The 26333-nt window shown below is 42.3% G+C and overlaps 1 long non-coding RNA gene and 1 pseudogene across 1 annotated transcript in view; one reads left to right on the top strand and one right to left on the bottom strand.

The window, feature by feature from the left end:
- The window catches only part of LOC120095595 (uncharacterized), a 34758-nt gene extending 16221 nt beyond the window's left edge, over positions 1 to 18537 (top strand). Inside the window, exon 3 of the long non-coding RNA XR_015632989.1 lies at positions 17358 to 18537. This is a non-coding gene — a long non-coding RNA (uncharacterized LOC120095595). The remainder of the gene's footprint in view (positions 1 to 17357) is intronic.
- Positions 2235 to 2373, bottom strand: LOC120095757 (small nucleolar RNA SNORA17; annotated as a pseudogene).
- Positions 18538 to 26333: the final 7796 nt, after the last annotated feature.

Genomic DNA, 26333 nt, shown 5'->3' with positions numbered 1-26333 from the left:
CAAGAGTCTCCGTGTCTAAAAGTTAGGGAAAGCCACTAAGTATAAAGATATTTCTCACATCTGCCTCTTTATCTAGACCTACATTTTCTAATACTTTACCCATAGTGACCTGTGCTCAATGAAGTCTAGAAATGTGGCTGGTCAAACTGAGGTAATAAGGTAACTTGGTGGTAAGATACCTTTCTAGAATGTGTGGTCTTGGGTGTACTTCATAGTATACTCCTCCCTAAATACAACACACACACACACACACACACACACACGGGGTAGGGGCGGGGTAGGGGGGATAACAGATAAACATACATATTCTGCAAGTAGAAAATACATGAAAGATTCTGAAAACAATGGTCACTCTGCCCATGTAAAAAGAAAATAAATTGTTAGTTTTTCTTATGGAGAGTCAAGGAATAATAGTATGTTGGATCTATTTCATTATATAAAATACATTGTTGGGCTGGAGAGATGGCTCAGTGGTTAAGAGCACTGACTGCTCTTCCAGAGGTCCTTAGTTCATATCCCAGCAACCACATGGTGGCTCACAACCATCTGTAATGGGATCCGATGTCCTCTTCTGGTGTTTCTGAAGACAGCTACTGTGTACTCATATATAATAGATAAATAAGTCTTTAAAAATTTTTAAAAAATAAAATCCATTGTTGAAATAAACTTAATCTGTTTCTTTTTACATTTTATATAAAATTAGTATAAATCTATAATTTTACATTTTGTTATATTTTGCATTTCCTCTCTCTTAACTTTTTGTTGTTTCTTTGTGAATTTCATACCGTGATCCCAGTCCCACTCATCTTCCCCTCCCCTTGTACTTGTCCTCCACCCTTGCAACCTACCCTGCAACAGAGAAATCCTGTTGTGAAAACTGTATTGTGTCACAGTACACCCTTTTGTCCACACTTCTTTGCAAATGTTCATTGCAATGACTCATTGGTCGGATATGAGGCTTTGACTTCTACTCTATCAATACAGGAAGCTCGCTGGGACTCTCTCAGATATCCTGTTGTTGCTCAGTGTGGTGGAGGTCCCGTGGTTTTGGATCTGTAGGAAGAGCCCCTTCGTGCACTCCAGCAGTTCATCGATGTGGTAGATGTTAGGGTTGGGCCAATTCAAAGGCCTGGATCTGGGCCTGAGGTATCTGAGCTGCTTATCTTCCTTGCTCTCCTGCTGTTGCACTCTGGAGCTGGGTCACCAACAACTCCACCCCAACCCCCAACCCACCATTCTGGGGCTAGCTCTACCCTGCTGCTTAGGTGAGGTGCTTGGCCTGTTCTCCAAAACCCTACAACGGATGGCAGGCGAAGGGGGCGGAGCAGCGACAGCTCTCTCGCTCTTAAGACCTCAGAGCTAGGTCTCCCACTGGCCACAGATGCTGAGGGGCAAGGGGAGAGGAGGGTGTCTCTCCCTTGATCATGCCACTCCACGGAGATGAATGGCACTGCCAACTCTCCCACTGTCGCCCTGCAACTCTAGTACTGTGCTAATTTAGCACATTGAATACTGCTGTGTTAGGGGCAGGGTCGGCTCTCTGGCTCTCATGTTCCCAGGGCCAGCTATCCCACGATGATCAAGTAAGGAGTAGGGCCAATTCTGCACAGCCCTCAAACATCAACTTGTCCCTGGGCAGGAGCCCAGCCTAGGGACACTCACTTGGCCTTTGGTAGACAAACTCCTCCTGCTGCAGGGCCATGGACCCAGATGTGATTCCCAGTGGCAGCACAAGTCAGGAACCCACCATGGTCCCCAGTGGCATCACTGTTCCACATCAGGCCGTTCCTCACTACCCTTTAATCTCCAGTTCTGCCTCTCTTTACCGTGCCCACATCCTTCTGTTTCTCTTTCTCTTCCATTTCTCTACCTCTTACTTGCTCCTCTTAGTGGTACAGGAGTCTCAGAGTGTCTGATCGTCTCAGAGGGGGTCTCAGGAGTGCTATGCTCTGCCCGCTGTTCGTGACCGCACCAGGCAGGAGCTATCTCAAGAATGGGCTGTTTCCCCAGGTCTGCGAGGTGCCACACTGGCGCTCATCCCAGGTTCCCCCATGTCTAGGCCTCATGGCACTGGGGGGTCTGGGGGTCCTCTTGGGCTAGCTCCTCACCCCGACCTGCAGGAGTGGCCCCATGTGAGGGTCGTCTGTCTCGGGTTCACTCCGGCCAAGGTGCCCACCGTCCCAGGTGGGGTTTTTCTAGAATCTGTCTTGATTCCTTTCCTGCACGCTGGACTGGTAGTCAGGCTCACGTTTGCCGGGGAGTTAGGCGTTCATAGGTGGGAACACTAAACATAGGTGAAGCCTTTTTCCTCTCTGTTGCCTACTGACACACATGTGACAGAATAACTGCACCTGCGATGCCTCTAGGGACAGGGCTTCGTTTCTTGTTTTTTTAAACAACAAACAAAAAAGGCCCAGGGTCTTGCTGTGTTGCCCTGACTGGCCTGGAGCTCACAGAGATCTGCCTGCCTCTGCCTCCTTAGTGCTGGGATTCCAAGTGGGTGCTGTTGCATTCAGTTAATATTTTGTATTTCTATGACACAACATTTGGGTTGTCTGGAAAGATCTGAGTCCTCATAGCTCTTTGTGGTTTCCTGTGGTTTCAGCTATGTCATGTGAGCAGAGCTCATGGTTTCTCTGCATGAAGCCCTGGTTTATGTCTAGCAGCACACCATTTTGTCTTCTGTTAAAAACTTCTCATTTGGGGGAGCAGGGAATGAAATATGGGCAAAATGTATACACATATGAAAGTGTCCCAATGAAGCCCACTCTGAATAATTAATATGTAAACATAATACACAATAATCATAATGAAAAAAGACAACCCTCTTAAATGAAGTGGTTTCTGCAACAATGACTCACTGAGCTTTTCACTTTATTACCCTCCTTTGTCCCTTTCTAAGTAGAGACAGGACTCTTTCTTTCAAAGGAAAACAGTGACTCAGACAGCTAAGGAATAGAGGCTCTAAAGACAAACCATGACTAATCTTTGCTAGGGTTAAGGAAGGTATAGGTCAAAATCTAGACGTGTGGTCCTCAACCTTCCTAATACTACTACCGCCCTTTGATACACTTCCTCATGTCGTGGTGACCTCCAACTGTAAAATTATTTTCGGTGCTACTTCATAAGTAATTTTGCTGCTGTTATGAATCATATTGTAATGTAAATATCTGATGTGCAGGATATCTAATACGCCACCCTCCAAAGTCTTCCTACTGGCCTAGTGGGAATGTGCATACCCCTAATCTGTGATTAGCTATAGTCCGCCTTGATCTAAAACATTAAAATTACTCCAGGAATAATAAAAAAATACTCCAGAAATTAATTTTAAACGTTTAATTTGTTTATTTTTGAACAAGGTATCATGTAGTACAGGTAGGCCTTGAACTCCCAATCCCCCCTACTCCGTAGTGCAAGAATTCTAGATGTGCACCGCCCTGCCAGGCTTAAAACACAAATTGTTTGTTTTTTTTTTTTAAAGCAACTTTTGAGTGGACAAATTCTCCCCTGATGAGGTCCTAGCTAACAAACTCACGACCAAAACAAACTCTTCTCTCGCTTTTGTCATCTCCTGAGCAACAAAGTCAAAACCCCGTGTGCAATTAGAGAATAAACAACCAGAAAAGTGCAAAAATCAACCGTCAGCGCCCCAGATCCAGAGAGAAAGCTCAGCAGGGAGACGGAACAGCTCTGGGGTGGAGCAGTGATCGCTCAGCAGGCTGCAGCTCCGCAAATTCCCAGAGTCCCCAGAGCCTCAGCCGATCTGAACGGAGGGCTGGGGGATGGGCTGGGTTGGCTGCAGGGATCAAAGAGAAACTGGGGGGAAACAGGCCCGGGACTGTCTGCTCTCTGAGCAAAGATAATGGCATCCTCGCTGTGGTGAGAATGAACACACAGAGCAAGGTTTAAAAACACAATGAGCTCAGAGCTGGTAGGATTCCCTTATCCCACGCCTCAAACTCATCAGGCTTGTCCTCAATTCAGAATCACTCTATATTGAATTACGGGGTGAGAGAAATAAAAGGGCAAACCACAGAGTGTTTTTCAGAGCGCGGGGTGGGGGTGGTTGCCACATCGTCGTATGGAGGAGTCATTTTAGTGGGCTGAGAGTCGCATTTAAAACGTGGAGAACAAAAAGGGGTGGGGGGTGAGGAAGGCAGGCAGGCAGGCAGGTGACACTCTTATTGTGGGCATTAAGCGTTACTCGTAACATCTTGCTTTGTGGTTTGTGGTGTGAGTGTGTGTGTGTGTGTGTGTGTGTGTGTGTGTGTGTGTGTGTGTGTGTGTGTGTGTGTTTGGTATCTTATATAGCATCGGGGAACATTGAAACATTGATGTACGCTCTCCAGGTCTTCCGTCCTAGGAGAGACAAGGCTTTCAGAAACGGACTTTATCAGCTCCACTGTTACCGCCCAAGGAAGACGTCCCTCCTCCCCTACATTGCTACGTGTAATAATGTCAGGTGTGGTGGCGCTTTATCGCAATGAAACAATTCTAAAAGAAAAGGTGGGGAGGAGGGTTTCCAGAGTCACACTGCTCTCTCTCAGAAGCTGTTTGTCAGAAACAATGAGTAGCCTCCCTCCAGGACCACTAATTAACCAGAGGGGGAGGGGAGGGAGAGAAGGAGAGGGAGAGGGAGAGGGAGGGAAGGCAGAGGAGGAGGGGAGAGACGAAAAAGAGAAGAGACGAGAGAAGAGGATAATAGTGTGCCTCCGATGCAAAGCTACCACTCTGCCACTATTCATTAGTGATTCAGACTCTGGGGAAGTCTGCTAGGACGCCGCGGGTGGGAGTGCGGGGGATAGAAGGGCGAGCAGATTCATCCAAAGCCTTTCTCTTCCGACACCCAGTTCCGCCAGGGTCAGCGCACCTTCTTTGCTTTTTCTCTTATAGTTTTGAGTCCAATTAGGTTTTATAATTCGTCTTCTGATTTCCAAAGCAGATGGGTGAGAATGGATAAGGGACCAGGTGAGAGAGAGCTTCTTCCACCCAACATATTTAACTACTATTGTGTGGGCGACCTGGTTATTGTTTCTGCATCTCCAGGAATTGAGAATAAAACTAAAACTCGCTAGATACACGGAGATCTTAACGGTACATGGTTTTCTTTTTGCAGAGTCTGGAAGGCAAGGGGGAGGGGTTTCCTTATGGAAATTCTAGTCAAGTGTAGCAACCAAAGGCAAATCTCTTCCCTGCCCTACACACAAGAAAAGTGATCTAAGGGTTTACTGTGGTGTGACCACTAAATATATAAATAAATAAATATATATATATATATATATATATATATATATATATATATATATATATATAGCGTTTAAAAACGAGTAAACTTACTTATCACCCCAAGAAATCAAAGTGAAGCATTGGAAACCTAAGCCCTAGGAAATCCTGCAGTTCAGATAACGGGACCAGGGCAACAGCCCTATTGCTTTCAGGCAGCCTGGCTTAACCTTGAGGGAAACCTTTCCTTGGGGTTCAGCTCAAAGCGGAAGATGTAATGTGCACAGACCGACCGAGAGAGCACTTGCAGATCTTGTGCAATGCCATCTAAATTAGCTGAGTCAGCATATTATCGTGAGGGAGAGAGCACTTTCTCCCCCTTCTGTGGGACATTGGTCTCAAAAGCTGCTGAAGGTCTGGCTGCTGTTGACAGCATGGCTTCTATCTAGTTACTATCTTAGGAGCTCAGTTTCTCCAGACGAGGAAATGTGTGCCACTTTCCCACCTCAAAGTTGGGGCCATCAAAGTGTTCAAGCATGCTGTACCTGGGTGGGACATTGTTGCTGAAGGATCTCAGTTTCTGAGTTTTGGTCCTTTGCTCCCCAAGCCCATCTCTGGTTCATCCGGTATAATGCCTTGGGAACCTGCTTGTCTATCTTTAGACATAGATGACTTTTTCTTTTTCTCTTGAGACTGATCCTCATATAGTACAGATTAGCATAAAAGTGGCTCTTTAAACAAAGATGATTCTTCTGCCTTTGTGCTAGGATTACAGGGATGTATGACACACCCAGGAGATCAAAGACATCAAGTCAATGAAAGCCAAGTAAGTGAGCTACTTCGCTATTTCTTACTTACTCCTATAGTGTATTTCTTTCCCATACCCCTAATTCATTCTCTCTCCTCTCCTCCTCCTCCCCCTCCACCCCCCTCTCTCTCATCTCACTATGTAGCCCTAGCTGATCTTGGCATTGAACACACAGAGACTCACCTGCCTCTGCCTCCAAAATGCTGTGATTAAAGGTGTATACCATCTCACCCAGACCACCCCCAGACTCAGATTCCTAATTCTTAACCTGCAAAATGAATCTTTGGTTCATGAACCATGAATGATGGTTCGTTTTTGTCACACGTGACACAAGATAGAGTCACCTCGGAAGTGGGAACTGAAATTGAGGAATTGCCTACGACAGATTGGCTAGTAGTCAAGTCTATAAAGGCATTTTCTTGATTAATGGTTGATGGGGGAGGGCCTAGCCCACTGTGGGCAGTGTCACTCCCTAGGCAGGGGTTCCTGGGTTGCATAAGAAAGTGAGCAGAACAAGCTTTGGAAAACAAGCCAGTAAACACCACTCCTCTATGGCCTCTGCTTCAGTTCCTCCATGTTTCTTCTGGGATTTGTACCCTTCCTTCCCTTCATAATGGTGATACAGTAAGTGCAAGGAAAATAAACCCTTTTCTCCCCCTAGTTGCGTTTGTTCAGCATTTTTATCACCAAACAGCCATCAAGTTAGAATGGATGTGAATTTCAGTTTTTCAGAAAGGTGAGTATTAAGGGAGGGCTCGTGACTCAATGGTAGTGCATCTGACCTTTGAAAACTGAGTGTTAAAGATGATGTTGAGAAACAGTCTAGCCACCATTTTCTTCAGCTCAAAGTGAAAGGTAGAAGTTTTAAGGTTGCCTCCCCCCCTTCCCCGGCCCCAGACAAAGGTTCAGAGTAGAAGAAAAAAACCGGTTAGGCCCTGGGATTGTGTGTTCGAGGAAGCTTCTCCTAGGACCATAGAATGGGTAATTACATTGGCCGGTTTGACAACTCTCTCCCAGGAACTAGCTGACCATAAAGTTAGATTAAAATCTTAGAGAACAATCTTGAGAAGCAGGAAGCTTCTCCCAGGAACTAGTGGACCATAAAGTTAAACAATCTTGAGAAACAGGAAGCTCCTCCTTGTGATTTTTTACTGGTATTCTCGACATTTTCCAATGATGCCCTCCCTACCCCCTTGGGTTGTGGTTTCTTCCTTTAAATTCCCCTTCTCTTAGCTACTGGTGGTCGGACTCCACTGCCCCTTCGTGGGATATGAGCCTCGACCCCAATGCACTGGTTCCTATCGATAAACCTCATGTGATTACAGCAAGGATGGTCTTGTGTGAGTTCTTGGGGTGTTGCGTCATCCTGAGACTTGAGTGAGGGTCTCCCCGCTCCGGGGGGTCTTTCAAAAGCATAATGTCAGCACTAGCTTCACTCAGGTCTTTTAATATGCAATTTCCCCCCTCTCTCCTCTCCTTTTTTCTCCTTTCCTCCATCCCTTTCTTCTTCTTTTCTTCTTCATCCAATCTTGCTGAATGTCTGCAGAATGTTGAACCTTTTGTTAGCACAGTCCCTTCTCCAGAACTCGTTTAATGAAAATAAATATAAAGATTAAAGCCAGTTGTTATTATAACGTTGTATGAAAGAGATACACAGAGCCAGGCTGTAGCAGGGCAGGAGGGGCTTTTGGGAGAGAGAGGTCAGGGGTGAGCGTTTCAGGGTGTGTGGGAGTAAGTAAGCCACACACGAAGAAAGCATTAAGAACCCTGCAGACTGAGGACCACAGGAGAAGGAGCGGAAGGAAGAAAGTGATGAACAGCAGGGGACAGACTGAGACAATGAGGTCCTTCTGTTGTGTTCCTCTTTTGGAAGGTTTGACTTCTACAGGGTCAACAATATGTTTTCATAGTTATTGGACATTATGTTTATTATGGGGTGGATATCCTTGGGTGTATCATGTGTGTATGAATATGGGCACATGTGTGTCACAATGCATGTGTAGGGGTCACAGGCTGACTTGAAGAGTCAGTTCTCTCCTGCTACTGTAGGTACCAGGGATTCAAATCAGGACCCTTGGCTTGCCCAGCAGGTTATTCACTGAGCACCATTCTGGTCCTTTCTAGGGATTTTAACAGCAGAATGATATTTGCAAGTTTTTTGTTATGCTGCACAACATAAAAAGAAATTTAATCACTGTGTGTTTGTTTTATAACTCAAAGAGTAGAGTCATGACATTTATTTTGGATGGAAGTTGTCTTATATCATCAACAGCAGGATTTTTTGTTTGTTTGTTTTTCCTTTTCTTAAAAAATTTTTATTGGCCATTTTATTTATTTACATTTCAGTTGTTATCCCCCTTACTGGTTTCCCCCCTCCCCTTGCTTCAATGAGGGTACTCCCCAACTCCCACCTCAGCACCCTAGCATTCTCCTAAGCTAGGGCATCAAGCCTTCACAGGACCAAGGGCCTCCCCTCCCAAAAATGCCAGATAAGGCCATCCTCTGCTACATATGCAGCTGGAGCCATGGCTCCCTCCATGTATACTCTTTGTGTTAGCATTTTGTCTAAACTCTGCCCTGGCTTTTGCCTGGTGTGCCTGATTCACTATCAAAGGGGCTGTTTGCCCCCCTCCTCTCTCTTTTCCCTTCTTGCTTCTGCTCTCTCCCCATTCCCCCCCCCCACCCTCCCCTCCACGTGCTCATGGCCAGCTTCTACTCTCTACTTCTCTACTTCTCTACTCTCTCTCCCTCTCTGCCTTTCTCTGCTTTTATTACCCTCTTAACTCCCCTCCCCATGCTCTGAATAAACTCTATTCTATACTATACCTCAGTGTGGCTGGTCCCTCTGGGGAAGGGATGCCTCAGCATTGAGGCACTCCCTTCCCCCATAACTGACTACAACTTCATGAAACATCTCCCCCCTCTCTTTATCTTTTTTATAAACACATCACTTTGGTTGGTGGTTTAGTCCCTAGGAGCTCTGGGGGTGTCTGGTTGGTTGATATTGTTGTTCTTCCTATAGGGTTGCAAACGCCTTCAGCTCCTTCAATCCTTTCCCTAATCCCTTCATTGGGGTCCCTGTGCTCGGTCCAATGGTTGGTGGCAAGCATCTGCATCTGTATTTGTCAGGCTCTTGCAGAGCATCTCAGGAGACACCCATATATGGTTCCTGTCAGCAAGCACTTCTTGGTGTCAGCAATAGTGACTGGGTTTGGTGTCTGCATATGGGATAGATCCCCAGGTGGGGCAGTCTCTGCACAGCTTTCAGCCAGGGGCTGAAATTAGAAGAGTTAAGAGGGTAATAAAAGCAGAGAAAGGCAGAGAGGGGGAGAGAGAGAGTAGAGAAGTAGAGGAGTAGAAGCTGGCCATGAGCACGTGGAGGGTGGGGGAGGGAATGGGGAGAGAGCAAAAGCAAGAAGGGAAAAGAGAGGAGGGGGGCAAACAGCCCCTTTGATAGTGAATGGCTAACTTCTGGATATGGTCTCTACACAACAGGGTTTCTCTGTGTAGCTCTGACTATCCTGGATTTTGCTTTGTAAAAGAGGCTGGCCTGAAACTCAGAGATCCACCTGCCTCTGCCTTCTGAATGCTGGGAGTAAAGGTATGTGGTACCATACCCACTGCAGCAGCAGTATCTTTTCTTTCTGAGTTTTGGTTGGGGTCCTACGGCCAGATGCTTTTGATTTATGCAGACACATGGTCTCAAATGGCAAATTTGAAAGTGGGTTGTCTTAAAATAACTCGAAGTCTAAAGATACTGCTTTATAAAAAAAGATTAAAGAAAAATTTTTGTCCTTATTCTACACAAGAAGGAAGTTATAATTTGACTTAGAATGACAGGGCCAGTAGCTAAGACACAGCATGTGTAATGTTCAGAAGAAAAAGTTTCTCTGTAGCAGTTGGTGTTTAAGGTAATGTAGCAGTACAGAAGGACTCCTAATTAGCTCATTAATATCAAACAGCTTTCTTTTCCTCACTGCTGCCTGTGGACGGCTTTGGATAAAAGGTAGCTGGTCCACTTAAGAAACCCTTTACTTTTGAAATTCATGTGACCATTCAGCCCATGCTTGGGAATTCCGCTGCGTCATCATTTCAGGTTTCTTGCCTAGCTGAGGCAGATGAGCAGGCCAGTGTCACCTGCATTCTGCAAGACTTAACTAGATCACCGGATGCAGGTGTTCTTACTGCCACCTGTTTTCTAGGTCCATACATGAATTAAGAGAAACTATACCAGTTTGGCTCAGAAATCCCCAAGGGTGCATGTATGGGAAAAGCATGGTCCCTAGCAATATCTACCTTTAGGGTATATGATTAGGATTTACTCACCACAAGAGAAAAACAACAAGAGTCCTATCACTTGTATGTCACTATGACGCTCATGTGGAAATAGAGCTATAAACCCAGGTGGAGAATGAATTGGATTATATATAAGCCATATATATATATATATACATATATATGATTTTTTAAAATGTGGTGGTTAGGATGAGAATGGCTCCCATCAATGTTTATATATTCAAATACTTGGTCGCAGCTACTTGAACTGTTTGGAAAGAAGTAGGAGGTATGGCCCTGTTGAAGGAGGCATATCATTGGTCAAAGACTTTAATGTTTTAAAAAACTATGCCATTGCTAATTAGGTCTCTACCTTATTCTATAGAACAAGATGCAGGCTGTCAGCTACTGCTTCAGTGCCATGTCTTTCTGCCTGCTGCGATGCTCCCTACCATAATGGTCATGGACTCTAACCTCCTAAAACCATGAACCCTTTATATGTTGCCCTGGTTATGGTGTCTTGTCATAGCAATACAAAAGACAAAGGGCTGGAGAGATGGCTCAGTGACTACAAGTGTGTGTTGCCTTACAGGAGACTGGAGTTGGGTTCCCAGCATCCATTGGAGTCACAGCCACCTGTGACTGTAACTCACCGCCAGGGGGTCTGATGCCCTCTCTGGCTTCTGTAGCCATGGTGCTCAAGTGCACAGACAATAATTACACAAAAATATAAAAATCTTTGAATTTCTATCAATCTATCAATTTCTCTTATTTTTGGTGACTAGTTTTATGGTTTTCAGTGTAAGTACAGACTGTTGTGAGCACTGAATTCAGGACACAGGTTCATTCTACTACCTTTGCTCTCTTGTCATAGTATTAAGTCTTTAACATCTTGTGAGCTAACTTTCTCATCCCTGTGACCAGATATGAGAAGCAACTTAAGGGAAGTCTTTTAGCTCATGGTTTGAGGGAATACAGTTGACCATGTTAGGACTGTTTGTGACATTTTGGTGGACCAGGAAACAAAGCTTTAGTGGGAAGTGGAGCTGTGTGACAATAAAAGTCAATCTGTAAAATCAAGATAATTTCCAGAGAATACATGCTGTAAACATGGGATCATGCAACATGTAACTGGCTTTTTATACTCAACCCAACTGTTTTGAAGTTCACGCCTTTACTATAGCCATCTGTAGCTTGCTGCCTTTTGCTACTCAGCGTATCTGAGTACCCAGTGCACACTTTGCTTAGCCAGTTATCCCTGACATCTGAGGAGATTCCAGCTTCTAGAAATTATGAACACAGTTGCTGTGTCTCAGAATACTAATCACAAAAGTAGAACACGATGTTTTTGCAGTGAAGAAGTGATCAAGCTTAGTATCGCTGATAACGGGATAAACCAACATCCTGAGCCTCCACCTGGCTTGCCCTAAGAAAGACACAATGTTGCTCCTGTTCTTACCCAAGTGCATAACCTGTCTAAAAGCATGAGGAAGTGATCAGACAAACCCAAGACAGCAGCATTCTATTAATCAAATGACCTATACTCTATAAATAAGAAAATGCCGTGGAAGACAGGGAACAGGGAACTGTTCTGGGCTGAAAACAAAACAAAACAAAAAACAAGCAAATATATATATATATAATATATATATACACATATATACATACATATGTATATATATAATCCTAAAGACACGTGGCATAACTGGCATCCAAAGGCAGTGTGAACTTACATGCAATAGACACTGTTCCCCAGGGCAGAAAGAAGGAAGTGCTCTTTGGAAAGCAGTCTTGTATCAGTGCTAATCTTCTGGATTTCAAGAAATGTGGTTGTGTAAGAGAATATAAGATAACATGTTTTTATTTTTAGAAAGTTCCTGCTGCAGTATTTAGGGAGATCTATAAACTGTTTTCAAGCAGTTGAAAGAAAGGAAGGGAGATTAGAAAGATAAAAAATGGTCAAGTTTCATGTAGGAAGAGCAGTTCATTCTTGTAACTGTTTGTAGGTTTACAACTCTCAAAAAACAAAAAAAAACAAAAAAAAAGAGAGAGAAAACAACATTCTCTCTGGAGATGATTTCAGTTGTGAACATTTTAAGATTGATTTAAACATTTAAAAGATAACATTGAAGTTTTTACCAACAAACATTTTCAAAAGCATTCTTTAAATTGTGCAACCATTGGAAAAACACCAGAAATTCAATTTTAGAGAGATGTACAAGTAAGATGCTTATTAAAATATGTGAGTCTACAAGTAAATATATTGTTTTGTCATATTTTATGATTCAGGTAAAGAAATTTGGTTTCTAAAGTGTTCATTTCAAATGCATGAGAAATATGAAAGGATTAGCTTTGGCTTTGAAAAATAATTTTTGGATAGAAATATTTTGTAGATTCTTCAAATACCATAAATTATTTTGCCAGGGTTGGGGATTTAGCTCAGTGATAGAGCACTTGCCTAGCAAGCACAAGGCCCTGGGTTCGGTCCCCAGCTCCAAAAAAAAAAAGAAAAGAAAAAATTACTTTGCCTATATTCACATTTCTGTATTCATGACACAAGACATATATAAATTCCACACATTTACCCAAATATGGGTAATTACAAATATTCTGTAGATGTGTTTTAATGTAAATTTTTGTTGTAAAAGCTGACAAAATGCCACCAAGTAGCATGAGAAAAGCTATTCCTGGAAGAAGATATCAAGCCCTTGCCTCTACTTGTCAGAAGCTGAACTTCTCTCATAAGTGGCACTTTTAAACAGTAGCCAGATCCTTGTGTAACTAGGCTTATACTACTGAGTAATCACTCTCCAAATAACACTTGTCACATATGCTCACAAAGAAAAACCTGACTAAAAAAAATCTTATCTCTTTTAAGTCATTTTCTTGGACTCTGAAGAAGTCATTTGTACAAATATAAATTTTAAGTGTATTTTTAAGTCTCATTCTTTCTCATTATTCCTCTTATCACTTATATTTGACAATGCATGGGACCTCTCCCATGATAGAAAAGACTGAAAATGGGTAGACACACAGTCCATATGACCATATCATTTTGGGCAGACCCTGAAAGAATGTAGAGGCAAGACCGGAAGCATTTAAAGTCACAGAACCCCAACCACAAGCTCGTGATCACTCTTTTCCCATGAACCTGTTTCCAAAACAGCTAGCAATGGGTAGCCCTGAATGGGGAGAGCTGTCCGAGCCTATTCAAAGGGTGGGGCAATTGGTTTGTTTTCTCGGAGGTAAGGTTATACCAGTTAAGGGTGTGCCACCCCTGGCAAGCGTGATCTTAATATGATGGACAGGTAGATAGGGCTTTTAACAGGGGAGCTTTCCCAGTGTAGGTGAACAGGACAGTCTAGAGGGCGAGCCTCAGCTCTCAGGTGATTGCAATGACATAAGCATGCTATGTTACAGGTTGGATGTAAGGCAGAATCTGTGCTGGGGAGGCAAGGAGGGCCCCACCAAGATAGACAAAGGGGTGTAAGAGAGAAAGGGAAGAAATGAGGTCAAAGAAGGAAAAGAGAAGATGATGGAGAGACAGATGGCCAAGAGAAGAGGACTGGTCCGAAGGAAAAAGGATACAACTTCCTTTCACAACCCTTGCTTCTTTATAATGACTCAAGCAGTATGGGACTTAAATTATCAGTTTCATACATGTGTAAAATGCATTTTGGTTGCCGATGTTTTAATTTATTTTTGAGACTCCTTACTTGACCAAAAAAACCTGGCAGAACTAGTGAAAGATTTAAATATAGTTTATAAATACATTTTATTGGGAATCTGTCAAGTCTAATTCCTTTAGGGAAATATAGTATGCTGGTATGGTTTTAAAAACACCAAGAAGAAAGGACATCATTATTAAAAAGCAAAAGCCAAAACAAAACCAACAAACCCTTACTTGCTTGCTTCTTTCCTTGAATGTCCCTTGTCCCCCAAGTCTTCCATTATGAAAATAGTTTTCAACTTCTCTCGAATGCCATTGACATAGAGCCATAAAGACCTGTTAAGTACAAAGAAATTCAATTAGTATATATTCCTAGAAAAGGGTTTCTAAGGGACTCATGTTTTCAAATTGACCTCCATCAAAAATATTTAGAACTAGAACTTACCCGTTTGACCTTAGAAATAGAGGAAGTTTGGGTGCTTCAGAGTCACAGTAGGAAGTGGGTTTCTCTGAGGGTTACCCTGCGGTATGAACATGGTAGGAAGCAGAAATACAGAGACTTGAATTCTTAACTTAGGGAGGAGCTGTCATCCTAAGATACTTCTAGCCCTGTACGTCTATCAGTTTATGTGTAGCATTAAAAGATGGCCTCCTTTACAAGGCCCGACTACGTAAGAACCCTTTTAAAGCAGGGGTTAAAAGCTCCCTTGCTTCTTAGTTTTTGGGGGACAAAGCTATGTAGATGCAAAATGTCCTTTCTCTCTACCAGGGGCTGGCCAGGCCTGAGTGCTGGCTCCGGTGACTCAGAACCTGAACAGAAAGTGAAGAAATAAACCCATGGAGGTGCATGTCATGAGCCTGTGTCACTTGAGTTCATATCAAAATATCGAGATTGTCAGATGAACCCCACACTTCGACTTTCATGTTGACATCCAGATGCTATAAACTGGTGGTACATTGTCAAATCAAAGCTAGAGCTGGCTGATGGTCCTCTTTGAGAAGTGTCTTCTAACAGAGATGGTATGATAACCGCAACTCAATTGTCTCCATTAGCAGAAAAGCCAATAGGAAAGGGTAGTGAAAACGAGCCATAAACTGCCCAGGATACATGAAAAGTGGGAGTAATAGTGGTTTGTTTGCTGTTCCTTTTTTTCCTCACACAAGGTCTCTATAGCCTAGGCTGACTGCAGCACCCTGTGCAGCCAATGATGAACTCCTGATCATCCACAAGCCTTAACCCTTTTGACTAGTTTATTCAGTGTTGGAGTTCGAACCCAGGGCTTCATGCATGCTAGGAAGGAGATCTACCAGCTGAGCTATATCTTCAACACAAATGTGGGTTTTTTTCCACAGGTTGACAAATCATAATTAGGACTCTTCATGTTTTCTGCTTAAGTCTCAATTACAATCCAAACTTGTTCCCGTGTAAATGGAATATGTAATTATCACAGAACTAAAGACGTCAGAGAGTACCTTCAAGCAGATAAATAACTCGTGTGTAGTTGTTGGGTCATGATCCTTTCTCAAAGGTGTACACAGTAGAATCTACTTCTTTCATGCATTTTTATCTTGGTTTACCTGTGAAAATGCCCTTGAAATTTTCTTTTCTGTAGAATAAATTCATATCATCGTATTCCACAGTGTAGGAATTAACTAATGGGTTTTCCATCTATATTAAAGAATCCTCAAGAGAATCATGCTTACTGGTTTGGAGATAAATTTTTTGGAGTAGGTGCAAAAGGAAAAGCTGGGTGTTTGGAGAATCCAAACAGAAGATAAACTGTCTGACCCTGTTGATAAGCAGGAATAAAGTGAGTCCACTGCAATCCCATTTTGTTTTATCCTTAGGGTGTGTGGGGTTATAGACACATCAAAGACTTTCCCCTAAAACCCATTTGAAGTCATTGCCCCCTTTCTTGAGTATTGGAGAGAGAGTGCTCTGTCCTGTGAGAAAAGAACACTGTACATGAGGAAGACAGCAAAGATCTGAATCAACTGACAATATAATTTCCCAGTGTGGCACAGCTGCTTACATCCCGTTATAGGAAATCTTACGAATGGAACTGATTTACTGTAAAAATGTGCCTATTTTCCATTTAAGTTTTGTTTGTTGCTTCACTGAGGCACAGAAGTTACTGATGTTTTCCCAGTCAGCCCCCCAGGGCTATCTTTAGGTCTTGTTAAACCAAAAAATGTACTGTGCATAAGATAAGGCCTTGGAGGGAGAAGTTTTCTTCGCATCAGCTGTTTTGCACATTGCTTAAACTGGAGATGTGCACAGTTCCTTGAAGAGAGCAGTATTAGTCAGATGCTGGGGGCAACAGTGGGAAATGGAACCTATTCTGACATGTGCATGATAAAAACACTACTATTGAGACAGGCAGAGCCTCAGCATCATGTCTAAAGGCTTTAGAGTACTTCATATCTCAGTTAAGTCCCAAAGATGCAAATACTCTCCACATTGACCTTGATGAAAATGACCATCAAATTTCATGGCTCCTTTTACAGAATGAACACAATATAAATAACTCAAGGAATTATTTTTTTTAATATAAGGTGCTCAATCAAGATGAGGTCACAAGTATGTGCATAAGTCTGGATGACTTGTGATGACATCAGTGATGATGGTGGTGGTGAGGGGTGGTAATGGTGGTGGTGGTGGTGATGATGATGAGATAATTCTAATTGAAGTGCTCTTTTATCAGTGGTGTGCCCATCAATTACTGTTTTCTTTAACTGGAAGATGAAGGTAATGGTATTCTCTGGCAGACTTGTTTTGAGAATAAGAAATAATATATCCAAAGTAGACATACTTTTTTTTTATCCATCATAAACTCTTAATAATGTGTTGTTGTTGTTATTTTTTGACATTCCCCTGTTATTTAAGTAATAGGCTTGAGCTTCAGGAAAGCTATGTATCTTAGTTAGGGTTTCCGTTGTACTGAACAGACATTATGACCAAGGCAACTCTTAGAAAAGACAACATTTAATTGGGGCTGGCTTACAGGTTCAGAGGTTCAGTCCATTATCACCAAGTCGGGAAGCATGGCAGCATCCAGGAAGGCATGCTGCTGGAGGAGCTTAGGGTTCTGCATCTGAATCTAACTGTAGGCAGGAGAGGACTGTCTCAGGGACATCTAGAAAGAGGGTCTTGAAGCCTAGCTTCACAGTGACACACTTCCTCCAAGAAGGCCCCCACTTCCTAATAGTGACACTCCCTGGGCCACTCATATTCAAATAACCACACTGTGCTTCATAGAGAGGTCAATCCCTTGTGATACTTGTGATATAATACATTTATATACTAATTTTAGCTGATAAATACTTCCTTAAATGAGATTATATTTCTTTGTCTAAAGATCCTATTTCATTTCCCTCCAGGATAGCAAAACAAAACAAAACAAAAACAAACAAACAAAAAAGCTGAAAAACAAACCAGGATTCTCTACAAGGAGAAGAATTTATCTGAACCACTTCAAAAAATACAATAAGCCACACCCGCGGATCCCGGCCCGCAGCAGCTCTCTGCTCCCAAACCCCGTGGGAGAGAGACCTCACCGCCTGATCAGGTGGGCACTCCTGAGGCTGCAGAGCAGAGGAGACCACCAACGCTGCCCACCCCTGCCCACATCCCTGGCCCAAGAGGCAACTGTATAGGGCCTCTGGGTTCCCGTAGGGGAGGGCCCAGGGGCGGCAGGATCCCTGCGCCTGGGACACCGCCAGAACCTGAAGGAAACAGACCGGATAAACAGTTCTCTGCACCCAAATCCCATGGGAGGGAGAGCTAAACCTTCAGAGAGGCAGACAAGCCTGGGAAACCAGAAGAGACTGCACTCTGTGCACATCCAAACGCCAGAGGAAAACACCAAACGCCATCTGGAACCCTGGTGCGCGGAGGCTCCCGGAAAGAGCGGCGCGGATCTTCCTGGTTGCTGCTGCCGCGGAGAGGACTTAGGCAGTACCCCACGAGCAAACTTGAGCCTTGGAACCACAGGTAGGACCAACTTTTCCCCTGCAAGAAACCTGCCTGGTGAACTGAAGACACAGGCCCACAGGAACAGCTGAAGACCTGTAGAGAGGAAAAACCACACGCCCGAAAGCAGAACACTCTGTCCCCATAACTGGCTGAAAGAAAACAGGAAAACAGGTCTACAGCACTCCTGACACACAGGCTTATAGGACAGTCTAGCCACGGTCAGAAATAGCAGAACAAAGTAACACTAGAGATAATCTGATGGCGAGAGGCAAGCGCAGGAACCCAAGCAACAGAAACCAAGACTACATGGCATCATCGGAGCCCAATTCTCCCACCAAAGCAAACACGGAACATCCAAGCACACCAGAAAAGCAAGATCTAGTTTCAAAATCATATTTGATCATGATGCTGGAGGACTTCAAGAAAGACATAAAGAACTCCCTTAGAGAACAAGTAGAAGCCTACAGAGAGGAATCGCAAAAATCCCTGAAAGAATTCCAGGAAAACACAATCAAAACAGTTGAAGGAATTAAAAATGGAAATAGAAGAAATCAAGAAAGAACACATGGAAACAACCCTGGACATAGAAAATCAAAAGAAAAGACAAGGAGCTGTAGATACAAGCTTCACCAACAGAATACAAGAGATGGAAGAGAGAATCTCGGGAGCAGAAGATTCCATAGAAATCATTGACTCAACTGTCAAAGATAATGTAAAGCGGAAAAAGCTACTGGTCCAAAACATACAGGAAATCCAGGACTCAAGGAGAAGATCAAACCTAAGGATAATAGGTATAGAAGAGAGTGAAGACTCCCAGCTCAAAGGACCAGTAAATATCTTCAACAAAATCATAGAAGAAAACTTCCCTAACCTAAAAAAAGAGATACCCATAGGCATACAAGAAGCCTACAGAACTCCAAATAGATTGGACCAGAAAAGAAACACCTCCCGTCACATAATAGTCAAAACACCAAACGCACAAAATAAAGAAAGAATATTAAAAGCAGTAAGGGAAAAAGGTCAAGTAACATATAAAGGCAGACCTATCAGAATCACACCAGACTTTTCGCCAGAAACTATGAAGGCCAGAAGATCCTGGACTGATGTCATACAGACCCTAAGAGAACACAAATGCCAGCCCAGGTTACTGTATCCTGCAAAACTCTCAATTAACATAGATGGAGAAACCAAGATATTCCATGACAAAACCAAATTTACACAATATCTTTCTACAAATCCAGCACTACAAAGGATAATAAAGGGTAAAGTCCAACATAAGGAGGCAAGCTATACCCTAGAAGAAGCAAGAAACTAATCGTCTTGGCAACAAAACAAAGAGAATGAAAGCACACAAACATAACCTCACATCCAAATATGAATATAACAGGAAGCAATAATCACTATTCCTTAATATCTCTCAACATCAATGGCCTCAACTCCCCAATAAAAAGACATAGATTAACAAACTGGATACGCAATGAGGACCCTGCATTCTGCTGCCTACAGGAAACACACCTCAGAGACAAAGACAGACACTACCTCAGAGTGAAAGGCTGGAAAACAACTTTCCAAGCAAATGGTCAGAAGAAGCAAGCTGGAGTAGCCATTCTAATATCAAATAAAATCAATTTTCAATTAAAAGTCATCAAAAAAGATAAGGAAGGACACTTCATATTCATCAAAGGAAAAATCCACCAAGATGAACTCTCAATCCTCATCTTCGATTGGTTTATATACAAGTGTGCAATTTCTAGGCTTGAAAGTAAAATGATGCTATCTGGTGCTGGATAGAGGAGCCTTATTTTTTATTATGGCAGTTTGCTATTTTTGTAACATGGTGATTTGGTTGAACACAATAAAGTACAGTAGTAACTGATCTCCCCCTCTTCCTGGATGAGTGAGGAGATGATTAAATGTTGATGTCAGCATCCATGAGCATATTCAGATGAGCTTCTGCTTCTGTTGAAAAGGATGCTGTGTTTGATTGTGGTCCGAAGCTTTGAAGCACTACTTGGCATCTCCTTCCTTGGAGGTCTCACTGTTTTAACATAACAGATTTGATAGCTTGTTGGTAAGGTGAGGTCCAGCTTGTCTCCACTAGGTCATCTTCATGTGAATCCGGTGGTTATACGGTTTTGTTCTAGGGATATTTCATTTTTTTAATAACGGTTTTAGCTGACATTCATGGAGAGAATGAATCCTTAGAAGTGTGCCACTAGTGAAAGGAAATCCTGTCTAGAGTATGTTTCTTTACAAAGCTGTGTCACACCATCCTTTGGGCCCTCTGCTGGAAAAGTAGAATCAAGTCTCAAATAATGCCTTTTAAATTGTATCCTCTAGTATTATAGATGTAGGACAGTACTGTATCATACCTCTGTGGATGTAAAATAGCTTGTACCTGCTTTATGATACGTAGTAGTGACCGTGCTTTATCAGAGCTGTTTTTAATGATGTTGCTCAGAATGTTTTCTTTCCAGATGATGATTGAGAAGCTAATTTAAAAAAAAATGGTGCCAGGTACCACAAGAGTAACAGAACTGTGCTGTTTTCTCGGGTTTTGTTTTTTTACTTTTTTTTTTTTTTAATGGAGTGTGCTGGATGTCTCTACAGTTTTGTTCAGATGACTGCAGAACCTGGAAAAGCTGTTGCTGCTGTTGATGCATAGCACACTGCTATTATTGGTCTTTTTATATAAATATAAATATATATATACAGATATATAATTTGAATTTTTTGAAACTTTACCTGTGCTGTCAACTTTCGAAAAAAGTATCCCCGTTTACTGTGTTGAGTTGGCACTGTACAGAAATTAACAGCCATATTGGTCTAGAAATGTTGAACTTAAGTTTTTTCCATTTGTACAGGGGTAACACACTGTATTAAATATGTAAGGTCTTATATACGTGGGTTTGATTACAAAAACTAATAAAGTATTCTCTAAATTAAAAAAAATACATAAAATCACCCAATTAATGATAATATGTATTGTCAAAAATGGCATCAAGGAAGGACCATGGTTATTCAAGAAACACTTTAAGAACCTATTAGCCATCCAGTCTACCCACAAAAGGCAGCAGATTCCTCAGTTAGTTACCAGTTGGATCCACATGACTCTGAAACATCTGTTGTGACAACATTTTCTTCCTACTTGAGAAAGGACAAGCTAATATTGCAGAGCTCAAAACAGAGAAGGAAAAAATGGTGGCTTGTCATGAGTGCTGAAGTGCTCTGAATGAGCAGGGAGAGATAAGGGGACACTGTAGTGCGAAACTGAGGCACAGTGTCCCCTCATCTCTCTTCGGTCATTCAAAGCACACATGACTAAAATTCCCCCAATAGAATTTAGTTTGCCCACCTGAAGATATCTGCTAAATCTGGAATCTTTAAAAGATTTAAATATTAAATATGTTTTTTAAGACCCATGGTTGGTCTTGGACTAGTTTGTTTTAACTATGTGTAATACTTATAAATAAGCTTCGCTAACTGGTTAATAAACGTAACTCTGCCCTTTATGGAAGTGAGGTATCTTTACCAACAGGTCTACAAGATAACAATTTTGTTTCTCTGTTTTTTGCTGAGTTTCCTAAAGCAAGATGATTGTAACTTTGGGGTGGAGATGATAGACCTAAGAACATGAATAAAGACCTTATTATCAATGTGATCTTCATTGTGTAACTGAGTCTTGATTTTACTATCAACTGGAGACTCTGGACAATGTGGTCCAAAGTTGTCCACTTGAGAGAAGACAGATATATGTCCAGACTTCCATCATCCACTGGTCAAATGAAGTCACGTGAAATATTAATAATTTTACCTTTGGAATCTGTGCATCAGAATATCTGGACAGGTTCCTATAGGCATCTCCCACATCTAGGATAGAGAAGCCGAGGGCAGAAAGCAAAGGATTCACAGTGCAGCTAAGACATGACTGGTAACCATAGCAACAGCTAGAATAAGAAGATTCATTCTAAGGGGAATAGAGCAGAATCTGGAGGAGACCTTGATGTTTATTCGTTTTTTTAACAGTACTGTCACAATAAATTTTGATTAAAGTTAAAAGCTGTTAATAAACTTTATCACCTCAATTTCAATCTCTGAACTGTATTCTGATAAGAGATAAGTTCCCTGAAGGGTCACTATGTATTTTCTATGGTTCTCATAGGATATGGTATATCATACAGTTTTGGAATTATACATTTTAGATGCGCATTTTTAAATGCTTGCTATTCAAGATACTTTGAGAGATGGACTATACTTTAACAGTCAAAGGTGAGACTTTAAACTCCTCAGGGGAGAAAGAAGAAAATAAACAATTTAAGGGGTCTAATACAGCTGGTGTACTGAATGAAACAGTATTGAATATGCAGTAGGTTCATAGCAATTAGCAGATAATTAATGCTTTGAAATTCTCTCCCGGTATGTAGAAATGTGGTAAGCGCTCTAACAAATGTGAAAACTAACATGGACAGGATTCAATTAACCTCTGCTCCAAAGAAGGGAAGGATTATGTTTAAAATTCAAAGTAGAAACTGTTCATACCTCTGACATTTCAATACTCATTATTACATAGTAAGACGGGTGTATACTGAAGCTGTGCCTGTGTTCCAGACAGAGGGACTGAAGGTGTGTACTATGGGATGTCTGTATTTCATCTGGATGACGCAGACCTAGGTCTTTGGATGTGATCCGTTGCCAGAGTATTTGTGTTGCCGGATTAAAATTCCTCTACCAAAGAGGAAATACTTGGGGACATACCGTAGGTTCTGACAGTGACAAAACGATGTAATGCTTGCTGATCATTATGCTATGCCATATTCTATGAGTATTTCTATATATGGGCCTTTTTATTATGAACATTCCTATGTATCTTTCAAGCTATACACATTAAATTCCACGATCAAGATGTTTAAAGAAAGAGTAAGTTGGTGTAGGGGGAGCATAGGGAGAAGACAGAGTGGATGCTTACCATATGAGAACGGACCCATGTTTAAATTTCAGCGTCCATACAAAGCTGGCATAGCACCTATAATCTCGCCACTAAAGAAGCAGAGATAGGGGGCTGGAGAGATGGCTCAGCGGTTAAGAACATGGACTGCTCTTCCAGAGGTTCTGAGTTCAATTCCCAGCAACCACATGGTGGCTCACAACCATCTGTAATGGGATCCGATGCCCTCTTCTGGAGTGTCTGAAGACAGCTACAGTGTACTCATATACAATTAAGTAAATAAATCTTAAACAAAAAAAGAAGCAGACATAGGAGGATCCCTAGAGCAGTCTAACGAATGGTTCACTGAGAATTCTTTTCTCATAAATTAAGATGAAAAGCAGCTGAGGAAGATACCGATACTGACCTCTGGCCTCTGCACAGAGCCATGTATGTGTGCACCAGCATGCCTACATGTGTGTACACATACAGAAGAAGCAATAACAGATTTTGCTACTTCACACACTGTGAAGGCTAGCAAGAAGTAGTTGGCCACTCCATGTTATGACGTCACTGCTTTCTTGGACAACATTCAGTATTGCTTGCATCACTTCAGGTCCTCAAAAGTGAACACCAGGATAATATTAGACACACAAGAGAGTCGTTTTTAAAAATTGAGAATGGAAGGGAGCTAGAAGAGATAGAAAGAACCAGGCTTCAGGTCACAATGCAGCTCTGAATTCAGACCACAATGCGGTGCTCTCCATGTCACAAGGCCACAAAGTGATCTTGAACACATCAATGCAAACAAATAAGAAACAAATAATGACAAATAAAGCCATTAAGTCCTGACCTTCAAACACAGCAACACAGGCAAATAAGAAACACAAAATGGCATCTGTAACCATTAGGTCAGAGTTAACATAAAATACATGCACAGTAGTAAAGATTGCTCCAACTAGTGACTCTTTGGATATTTATGAAACCTTGTGGAACAGTATTTCCTACATTGAAGACCCAGAGAGCTGGCTTTGACTCCTGTCATTGACAACTATGACAACTTAGGGAAAAGGAAGATATAAACAAGTGGTCATGCTTAACTTTTGCTCTATCGTCAGAACAGTCTAGAGAAATAAGGCTTTTAATTAAAGATTTTGAACAGGAACTTGCCAGACCGTAACAGAGGTAAACAAATGTCTACCCAAGCCCCAAGTGATGTAATGATAATGATAGCATGTGAAGCAAATAAGTAGTTCCGACAATCCTCCCGGGGGCTCCCACGCCCTTGCTCCACACAGAAAGGGATAAAGTAGGTAGGCATGTTCATCATCAGGGGATTGTCTCTGCAACGCTGTATGCCCTCTGTGTGTTTGCCACGCCAAAATTATGTAGACTGTGTTGTCTTTTCCTTACGTTCATTTTCTTATATTTAACTTAGTGTGTATCTGTGTATATGTACAAGTGCACATGTGTATATGTACAAGTGCATGCATCATGGTGCACCAGTACATGGCAAGGACAACATGTTGGATTGGTCTCTCCCTTCATTATATGGGATTGAACTCAGGCCATCAGGCTTGGTGGCAACTACCTGTACCTGCAGAGCCAGGGTCTCCTTTTGAGAGTACATTAGGGAGCTGGAGAGATGGCTGCATGGTTAAGAGAGCGTGCTACTCTTGTAGAGGACCTAGGTTTGGTTCCAATAAATGCCTGAGACTGCTTGTAATTCCAGTCAGAAGAATTGGTAGCTTCCTTCTAGCCTTCAGGGAACTAGGCACACATGTGGTAGGAATCCACACATTCAGGAGATGTTCATTCTTAGCAAGTAAAAATAAATACACATTTTCTTTAAAGAGTAAGTACATCAGGGAGCTGGGATTGTAGCTCAAGTGTTGGTGGCTTGGTGCTTCTTTATTTATACATATGGACTTTTTGATTTGTTTTGTTTCGTTTTAGAGACAGGGTTTCTCTGCATATCCATGGGTATTCAGCAACTCACTTTGTATAGAAGACTGGCCTTGAACTCACAGAGACACACCTGCCTCTGCCTCCAAAGTGCTGAGACTAGAGGCATGTGCACACCACTACAGCTGACTGCACGGCATCTTTTCTTTTCATTAAAAACATTTTATTTTTCTTGGATATTTTATGTATCTACATTTCAAATGTTATCGCCTTTCGCCCTCTCGTATACCATCCTCCCCCTCCCCCTGCTTCTTTGAGAATGCTCCCACTCCAACCTCCACACCCTGGCATTCCCTACACTGGGGAGATGAGCCTTCTCAGGACCAAGGGCTTTTCCTCCTACTGATGCTGTTCAATGTGCTACATATGTGACTGGAGTCATGGGTCCCTCCATGTGCACTCATTGGTTGGTGGTTTAGTCCCTGGAGCTCTGAGGGTCTGATTGGTTGATATTGTGTTCTTCCTATAGGGTTGCAAACCCTTTCAGCACTTTCAGTCTTTTCTCTAATTCCTCCATTGCAGTTCCTCTGTTCAGTCTAATGGTTGGCTGTAGCCATTACACGGCATCTTTTCAATCATGGCTATTCTATGGCTTAATAGAATTAATGTTAACCTTGGATTCCCTACATGTGTACACACACACACACACACACACACACACACACACACACACACACACATGAGATCTGGTGAAAGAAATGGAAATTATCAGCGTGAAATTAGATCAAAGGTATCACATACTTTAAAGTAAGTGGTCAGATGCTTACTTATCCTGATAACTATCATTTTTCTTGGAATCGTTTTCAGAGGCAGTGGATGCTGCCATTTTAAACATGGCTGCCCATGTTATAATAAAAACTGTATTTTTCCCTTTTCCAGTAAAATAAGCAAGAGGTATTTGAAAAAGTTAAACCAGGTCAGGTTAGTCAGGAACTTTCTACAATTGAGTGTAGGGGGATGCACATATTTATGTGGGTGCTCTTTCCCACACACGCAAGTCTCAAGGCCAGAGGTTGACCTTGGAGGCCTCCCTCTACAGTCTCTCACTGAACCTGGAGCCCAGAGTTTTGGGTACACTGGTACACTGGCTGGGCAAGAAGCTCTCATGCTTACTTACCCTAGTGCTGGGGCTATAAATGTGCAGTGCTTGATTACATCTGACTTTTTATGTGGGTATTGGGGCTCCAAACTCTGACCCTCTCCTTGGGCAGTAAATGCTTTACTCACCAAACTCTCTTCCATTCCCGGGATTCTTTTGTTGTGGATTAAGTACAGAGTCTCATCCTTACAAAGGACATGCTCTACCACTGGGCCACAATCCTAGCTCCTACAAATCAAGAATTCTGGGGAAAAGATAAATTTGTTTTTAAAGTATCACATTAAACTGAAAAGTCTTTCTCATAAACACGTACACTGGGGAAACGATGTGTGTGTGTGTGTGTGTGTGTGTGTGTGTGTGTGTGTGTGTGTGTGTATGTTGGGAAGTCAGTAG

This window comes from Rattus norvegicus, chromosome 11 (genome assembly GCF_021556685.1).
Source record: "Rattus norvegicus strain SHRSP/BbbUtx chromosome 11, alternate assembly SHRSP_T2T, whole genome shotgun sequence".
Classification (NCBI taxonomy): domain Eukaryota; kingdom Metazoa; phylum Chordata; class Mammalia; order Rodentia; family Muridae; genus Rattus; species Rattus norvegicus.
The sequence above is the reverse complement of the archived record's forward strand: the minus strand, read 5'-3'. Positions and strand labels throughout refer to the sequence as shown.